Source organism: Trachypithecus francoisi, unplaced genomic scaffold, assembly GCF_009764315.1.
Source record: "Trachypithecus francoisi isolate TF-2019V2 unplaced genomic scaffold, Tfra_2.0 Lachesis_group10, whole genome shotgun sequence".
NCBI classification, from domain to species: domain Eukaryota; kingdom Metazoa; phylum Chordata; class Mammalia; order Primates; family Cercopithecidae; genus Trachypithecus; species Trachypithecus francoisi.
Window position 1 is genome coordinate 120,824,427 of NW_022681455.1, and position 9,133 is coordinate 120,833,559.

Genomic DNA, 9,133 nt, shown 5'->3' on the forward strand with positions numbered 1-9,133 from the left:
CAATGTTTTTGGCACTAACCAAGTTAACGTCTCTGACCACTTTTTCTTCATGTGTAAAAGACAAGACAGGGGGCCGGGTGCGGTGGCTCCTAGCACTGTAATCCTAGTACTTGGAGAGGCCAAGGCTGGCGAATTACTTGAGGTCAGGAGTCCAAAAGCAGCCTAGCCAACATGGTGAAACCTCATCTCTACTAAAAATAGGAAAATTAGCTGGGCTCGGTGGTGCATGCCTGTGTAATCCCAGCTACTCAGGAGGCTGAGGCAGGAGAATCGCTTGAACCCGGGAGGTAGAGGTTGCAGTGAACTGAGATGGTGCCATTGCACTCCAGGCTGGGCAACAGAGAGACCTGAAAAGGAGAAGGGAAGGAAGAAAAAAGGAAAAGAGAGGGAGAGAATATTAGCTTTCTCATGCGGTTGTTGCAAGGATTAAATGAGACAATGCTTGCAGAATCACATTTTACTGTATTTATTATCATATTGACAGAGCATTCTGTCTCCCTCCTCTCCTTCCTTCCCCTTTGTGTCTACCTCTATGGAGACCTGTTCTTCTCTCTGCAATTTGTCAGTTCATCCCCACCCAATACTTATCAAGGACTACCATGAGTCAGAGACTCTGACAGCACTGGACATAGAAGGAAGAAGGCCTGGTCTGGGACATCATGGTGTTTAAAGTCCAGAGAAGTCAACAAGTGGGAAGGTATGGTGGGTCAGGGTGATTCGGGAGGCACAGCTGGGCCATAGCAGAGACAACCCTGCCCAAATTAGGCACCAGAAAGCATCTAGTAATAAAAGTGATATCTGTGCTGACACCTATGGAACACGCAAGCATCAGCAAAGGAGAACAGGACAATGTTCCCAGCAATGGGACAGGCATGAGTGAAAACCAAGAAGTGAATGGCACAGACCACGGAAGAGTGGACAGAGGTTAAGTGTGGCTGGATCTTGAGTTGTGGCATGAGGCTAAAAGGCAAGACTCAGATGGGCAGGGGAGAATGCAGCAGGACTGAGAGACCAAGCCTTGGGCAGGGAAGGAAAAGAGATCCATGTCCTCTGAGTTCAGTCCATTCCTGCACCTGACACTGAGATGGACCTTGAGAATAAAGTAGGGGAGGAAACGGAACAGCTCCCTGATTGCATGGCCTTCCTGCCTCTCAGAGAGCAAAACCAGAGGCATGGCCAGCACATACGAGGAGCTCCAAGCATAGGAGTTACCAGGAAATTAAGTGTGGGGCTCTGGATCACAGACCACAGCAGAGGCAGAGATTCCCAGTAGAGCCCAGCTCCTCAGGCTGCCCTGGCATTTCGCAGCTGTCCATGGGATGTGGCCTCCCTGGGCTCTGACGTCAGTGCTCACGGAGTCAGGAATGTGGGCTTTTCAATAAAAGTACAGGCAATGGGCCCACAGGGAGCCCCAGCTCAAATGAGCTTTTATATTTTTATGTGGAACGTAATCACGTTTAGCCATGATCGAGGTTGCCCGTTACTGCTATTAGAGCGTTTATGGTTCTAAGGGGGATATGAGACTTTGACAGTACGTGCTTGCATCTAAAAGCGACGGGGTGTGCTGAGGCTAGAAGCCACCTTGAAATGCCAGGAACACATAACTTGGGCTGATGTACACTGCCTTTGAAAGCTCGACCGATAGGGCTAGGTGTCCACAGGTTCCAGAGAGGGTCCTCTCAGAAGGGACAGTGGGATCACAAAGGTAATAACTACCCAATATGTGTAGGTTCTTTGCATGCATTATTTATCATCTTCAGGACCCCTACAAGGTCTTTCCCATTCATTAGGCCTGTTTTCTATGTGCTGAAACCCAGGCACAGAGAGCTTAGTGGTTTCTCCCAGAGGACATAGTCAGCAAGTGTGTTAGTTTCTTCTTTCTGTCTGCCATAAAAAAATCACCACAAACCGGTGGTTTAAAACAACACTTACTCTTTCTCAGTTCTGGAGGCCAGAAGTCCCAAATCAAGGTGTGGGTAGGGTTGGTTCCTTCTGGGACCCCAAAGAAGAAATTATTACTCAGCCCCTGAGACTGCTGGCACTCCTACGTGTTCCTTGGCGTGTAGGTGCATCACCCTATCTCCACCTCCCTCCTCACGTGGCTTCTTCTACTCTGCGTCTCTGTATCTTCTCCTCTCTTTTAAGGATGCCAGCCATCGAATTTAGGGCCCACCTTCATCCTGCAAAGGCCCTCTTTCCAAATAAGGTTACATTCCGAGATTCTGGGTAAACATGAATTTGGAGAGGACACTATGCAACCATGACAGTAAGTAATGGAGACAGGGGCTGAGCCAGGCCTCTCTGGGTACAGCCACCCACACACGGGAGACATGGTTAGATGATGCTTCATTTGCTCACTGCACCTCTGCTCCCCTGGGCGCCAGAGCCCTCCACAGCTTTATCGTACTTCCTCACTGCAAGCTAGCTCCAAATCATTTCTCTCTGGTACAGACCAGGTCTCTGCAAAACTCTCCTTAGCCAGGGACATAGAGAGCCCTGAAAGAGTTGCAAAGCCCCCAAAAACTCTATAGGGAAATATCATGGTACAGAAGAGAACCCTACTGCTCTTGGAATGTGACTCAACACTGAGTCTTAGCTCTGCTACTCATAAGCTGGTGATTTTGGGTAAGTTCCCTCACCTGTTTTCCCTATCTGTAAATTTGGTACAAAGTCCCTTAGGTGTGGCTTTTTGGAAATAAACAGGTTAAAGGGCACACAGCTTCTGAAGGTTCCTGGCAGAGAGTAGGGGCTCATCAGATGTTTGCTGAATGGGAATCTACTTCCTTCTCTCAGTCACAGAGGAGGAAAGTGAGAAAGGTTATTTGAGTTCTGTCAAGTACAAGGTGATACATGGGAGTAGCTGTAGATACCATTGTACATGTATCAGGCACAAGCATACATATATACACATGCATATACCCCGAATGTGTTTAACCATTGTTCTGTGGGAATATGTGGAAATATCTATGCCCCATTTATCGACCCATCCGTCCATCTCTTCAGTTCAGAGCCTATGCTATGTATCAGATCCCGTGTAAATGCTGCACTTACTTATGGTAAGTGCATTTAATCTTCACACCTAACCTTGAGGTCTCTAGTTTCACAGCCTATTGTACTGACAAATAAACATAACTTCCACCATGGTGAGTCCCCCAGAATGTGTCTGGGGAGCAGACAGCATGTGCAGTTACCTCTTCCTGGCTGGGTCAGGAAAAGGTTGAGGGAAAAGGTGGCATCTGAGTGGTGCCTTGGAAAAGCAGCAGCCACACAGTTCATGAATCATCTGTGGCTCACTATGTGGTGGAGGGAACATGGGAAGAGAGCCAGATAAATTCAAGTTTGTGCTCTGGCTCTGCTGCCGGCTGGCTCTGTGACCTTCAGGTACTGAAGATATCTTTCTGAGCCTTTACTTATTTTGCATATGTTAGAACTGGATGAGGCAGGGTATGGTGGTTCACACCTATATTCCCAGGGCTGGAAGATTGCCTGAGGCCAGGCTGGGCAATGTGGCAAGACCCCATCTCTACAAAACTTTTTTTTTTTTTAAGTTAGCAGTGTGGAGGGGGGCATGGTGGTACATACCTGTAGTCCTCACTTCTGGGGGAGGCTGAGGTAGGAAGATCACTGGAGTCCAGCAGTTTGAGGTTGCAGTGAGCTATGATCACACCACTGCACTCCAGCCTGGATGACCAAATAAGATCCTGTCACAACAAAAAGGGGGGTGATATGATAACTCATGGGATAAGTGTAGGTAAAAGGTATAAGGATAGAAAACTGTTTGGCAGGACCAGTTAAAGCAGAACATGCTACACGGTGTATAACAGAACTGCACATGTGTGTATGAAGAGACACGCACAGAATGCCCATTGCAGCACCATCCATGATAACTCCAGATGGAACTAACCCAAATGTTTACCTGTATTGAAAATGATATGCTATGCTATATTCACATGATGGAATGCTTTAGAGCAAAAACAATGAACAAAGTACGACTACCAGCAACAATATAAGTGGATCTCGCCCATATAATGTTCATCAAAAGAAGTCAGTATGTACTGTATGATTGCAATTACATAAGGTTAAAACACGCGCAAAAACTAATATATGGGGTTAGAATTGGGGTTAGTGGGCCGGACGCAGTGACTAACGCCTATAATCCCAGCACCTTGGGAGGCTGAGACGGGTGGATCCCTTGAGGTCAGGAGTTTGAGGACAGCCTGGCTAACATGGTGAAACCCCATCTCCACTAAAAATTAGCCAGGCATGGTGGCACGTGCCTGTAATCCTAGGTACTTGGGAGGCTGAGGCAGGAGAATCACTTGAACTCAGGAGGTGGAGGTTGCAGTGAGCTGAGATCACTCCAACCTGAGTGATAGAGTAAGACTCTGTCTTAAAAAAAAGAAAGAAAAAATGGGGTAAGTGCTTCCCCTGGCAGGCGTGAGGGTGGAAGATAGTGACAGGATGTACCTGGGGCATTGGCCACATTCTCTTTCTTGACCTGGGCACCGCTCCCAAGGAGTTATGTTTGTGAAACCCCTCGGCCTGTAGAATTATGACCTGTGAAGTTTATATACATATATTTTACTCATATGGAACAGCATCTGGCTTCTAGAACATTTTCAGCAAGTGCAAGTTTTCTTTTCTTAAATTATTGAATCACAAGCTCTCTAAGAAAAGAACCCTCTGTCTGCAAATGATGTTCTCAGTGACATCAAGCCACTGGGGCACTCACAACATGGGGAGAGGAGTCGTGCCAAGGGCCAGGAGGGCACAGGAGAAATGTCAGAACGTTGGAAAGGAAGAAGGGAGGCAGGCAGGGGTCTTTTTCATATCAGTTTAAGTCTCCGTGAGTTCCCAGAGCAGAGATTCCCTGATGAATATAAAAGTGGGTATCTATTAATTAATGGTGCCATCTATTTTTTTTTCCAAAAGTTTTGAAAATCAACCTGGATTCTTAGCAGTATCATCCAAATCTCTGCAGATTAAGCCATTGCCTACCTCGCCAGCTTCCCCTCTGCAGCCTTTTTTTCTCACCCCCGGATATTCAGTCACACTGACCTTTGCCTGGCTTCCACATCTCTAGTTCTCAGCTTAAATAACAACTCCGCCTATAATCCCAGCACTTTGGGAGGCTGAAGCAGGTGGATCACCTGCGGTCAGGAGTTCGAGACCAACCTGGCCAACATGGCAAAACCCCATCTCTACTAAAAATATAAAAATTAGCTGGGTGTGGTGGCACATGCCTGTAATCCTACCTAGTAGGGAGGCTGAGGCAGGAGAATCACTTGAGCCTGGGAGGTGGAGGTTGCAGTGAGCCGAGATTCCACCATTGCACTCCAGCCTGGGTGACAAGAGCAAAACTCTGTCTCAAACAAACAAAAAACCCTCAGCCCACACTTGCTTCCTCCTCCTAAAGGGTTCTTTTTCATACATGTGTGTTCTTTTGTCACTTTGGAATTGTCTCAGATTTTAATTCACAAACACTCATTTGTCTCTCTGCTTATTTTCTGTTTCCTCTTCTACCAAGTTCATTAAGTGCATCATTACCCCTCTCCAGTGAAGGCCAGTGAGCACCCTTCACACAGAGGCCATGTAAAAGATAGTCCATGAATACATGGAATCAAAGGCATCTTAAGTTTGTTCATAGAAACATAATGGATTTTCTTCTCCCTTAAATGTTTAACCAGCAAGAGTATTTTCACATGGGTAATTCCAGATTATACAGATCCCCAAAATCCTAAGTCACTGTAGAAGGGTGTTTGCAATACAGGGGTTAGAAACTATAACACAGGAACCAGAAAAGATGTGAAAGAATGACAGAGGGCCGGATATCACAATAAGGAGTGGTGGGGACAGCGGCAAACTGAAAGCCAGCACATGACCAAGCAAAATGCAGCAACTGCCTGTCAGTTCTATCCAGCCACTGCCATTTTGGAGTATAGATGTCTTGTTGCGGATCCCTCCATTTTCTAAGACAGGACATCAAAACCCCACATTTTTAATGTGAACTCTAATATTGGTCATGCATTTAGCATTTCTTAAGTATCCACCCAGTGTATAGCAAACTATTACTGCAGGCTCCCTGCAGTTGACATCCTCCATTCTGACCCTTGCTAAGCATTTTAGAAAAGGTAGACAGGCCTGCAGAGAAGGGAGATGGCTCATCACACATCACACAGCGAGTATGTGGCAAGGCATGGTCTGGAACACAGGCTCGGAGCTCAGGGCAGTTTCCACTTCACCCACGATGAGAAACACCTCTGTGCACACATTTGACTTAAATTGAGATAAACCAGCCATCATAAAATTAAATTATGTCTCAAATTAAACACACTATATGGAGAAGATCCTATGTGCCTCTCTTTATTAGCATTAAATGAAAGCCCATAGCTCAGTTGTAGAGCCCATCACAACAATCTTAGGGAAGAGGAAGAAGGCTATTTCCACATTTGACATTAATTTCCAGCCAACCTGAAGTCAGAGTGTCCCACAAGGTACCGTGTTGGAAAATGCTCCATTGTGAGACCTGAGCCCTCGCTGCTTGCAGCAGCCCCTTTTTAATTCTGTCTCAGCAGCTCGGGCCTAACCCTGTTATAGAAAAAGTAATCGTAAATCTGCATGAAGTTTCTGATGATTAGTTTTGCTTGGAATTGGGCCAAAGAGTCAGACTTTTGCCAATTCCATATGTACATGTAAGTTCTTTCAAGAAAGAATTTGTTAATCCTTCCCACTAGGCTGAGGATAAGGAATTTAGGGGCCTCATGGAGGAGACAGTCTCCATGACTTGACTTCTATGCTGAAAGGGTGTGCAGCCACCTTAGTAAATGCTCTAATGACAATATTGTCTCACTTTATGCTGTGGCACAGAGGGACACGGATTATAAATTTTTTAGACGAGGAAGCTGAGACTAATTTTCGGTAACTCGCCTAAGTGTACACAACTAGAAAGATGTTATACTTGAGTCTGACCCTGTCCTCTCTGACTGTAAAGCCTCTGTTGCGCAGACACACAGCTGACATGTACACATTATTCTATATCAGATGATGCTAACTACTACAGTTTACCAATTAGCCAGCGGTGAATGATCCGTGTTGCTGATTATCATCTACCTGGCTTCTTTCCCCCTTCTTGACTCTGATAATGTGCAGGGCATGATAGCAGTTGACTTAAAGAGGAGAATGAAAGAAATTAGAAAAGAGAAAAACCAGCCAATGGTACAGTGGTTCCTATGCTATTTAAAATAATAGTAAATAAAGAACAAAAGAATGTTAGAAAAAGCAATGCAAGAGCTCCAAATTACAGGTATGAAGATTATTTTAAATTTCATTTAATTAACCAGTGCTCCATTCTGACAATGAACAGTGGGTTTTTTGATGGGTTACAATGACTTGAGGAGAGTCAAGGGCTTGGGTTTCAGGCAATCAGGGCTTATACCTATTCTCACCTCTCTCTAAATATCTGTCCTTTGGCACTTTACCTCATCTCAACCTCTGTACCCAAAATAAGGATAGCATTCCCTGGTATTTCCAGTCTAGTCAGAAGCAGGAAAACAGGCCTTCAGAAGGGAATTCCCACATGCTTTAAATTGATCTCCTATTTGCACCTGTACCCATGTACCCCACCTTTTTGTTAGTGGGACTTAGAACCATAGCTACCTGATTCTGAAGTCCCCTAGGAAATAGGAATTGGAAGATGTTACTGTATTGGAAGTGTGGATTTTGTTATTGCAAATGTGAAAGAACTTGCCATTCCAAAGCTGAGATAGCTTGATTTTCAGGCATTTGAGTTCTCTCCTGATGGCTGTGGGACCACCAGGCAGGAATCTTGTGAGAACACATACACACACACACACACACACGTGTGCTGGAAATTCTAACAGGGAAGATGCAACAACTCCACCCTTGTTGCAAGGCATCTCCAGCTTAAGTTCATTTGGGTGATAATATGGAATTGAGAATCAGGCAGACTTGGTTACAAGTCACAAACCAGAGGAAGCCAGAGTGTGTGGGTGCAGATGCAGGAGGGAAGGTAGAGTGAAAGCACATGGACGTCCTCTTCTGATGGTTTCTATTTTACCACTCAATGCTACAATGGGAAACTGATTTGTTACCAAGGGAGAGGATGGGGGCAAAGAGAGGAGACTGAGTTTAAAGAACACAATGATTCATGTTTTTAAGCTATTGTGTTCCCACCAGACGAAGGACAGAAAAGCAACTGTCATTGAGCAGGATCATGTCATCACATATTTGGAGAGTTTTAAGAATCCTTTAGGGAAGGGACCATCTTTCTTCATTTTACAAACAGAAAACCAAGTCCTGAAGAGAGATTAAATCCCCCCTCACTTCTTGGAATAGATTAAGGCAGTGGTTCTCAACTAGGGGCTATTTTGCCCCCGTCACAACCCCTGCTCATCTCTACTGGATACTTGACAATATTTGGAACATTTTTGTTGTCACAATCGGGGAAGGGGAGAGGGGGAGGTACTGCAACCAGTATCTGTTAAGTAGGACCAAGGATGCTGCTAAACATTGTATAATGCACGGGACAGCCCCCACCACAAAGAACAATCTAGCTCAAAGTGTATAAAGAGTGCCCAGGTTAGAATATCCTGAATCAAACTGACATTTAACTTGTACAAAGCCATACTACCCTCTCTAAACAGCCTGGGCATTTGGTCAACTAAAAATCTTTGAATACTCCCTCTCTCCAACTGTTTGTGACTTTCCAACTGTTAGTCCTTAAATAATTGACTTCTCTGGAACTTACCATGTGTCCTTAGCATTCTTGATTCCTATCTTGTAGAGTTAACAACCAATATTTGGAAACATTTGGATGTAGTAACTGCCAGATAGAGGTGCATGGCTGAATAAGGAAATAACAAAAGTTAAGTTTCCAACGAAGAGGAGCCCCTGAAATAAAAGCTAATAGAAAAACTAAATCTTCAAGGGTGTGTTATGAGTTTAAATGAACTGCGAGCTAAAATAAACTAGCTTGATCTCCCAACACAAATGGCAATTGTGGGTTGAATTTAGTTTAGGTATGCTGCAGTTGTAGGTAAACACACTGAATGCTAATGGTTTTATAATAGTCTTATTAATTCACCCTTCGTAGTTAATGTTTAAGATAAACTCT

General features: G+C 44.8%; 1 long non-coding RNA gene across 1 annotated transcript; it reads right to left on the reverse strand.

Annotated features, from left to right (window-relative positions):
• Window positions 1-3,663: 3,663 nt before the first annotated feature.
• Window positions 3,664-8,866, reverse strand: LOC117088791. The gene is made up of 3 exons (XR_004439327.1): window positions 8,768-8,866; window positions 4,468-4,557; window positions 3,664-3,701 (listed from the first exon to the last, which is right to left on the reverse strand). It is a non-coding gene; the product is annotated as an uncharacterized LOC117088791 (long non-coding RNA).
• Window positions 8,867-9,133: the final 267 nt, after the last annotated feature.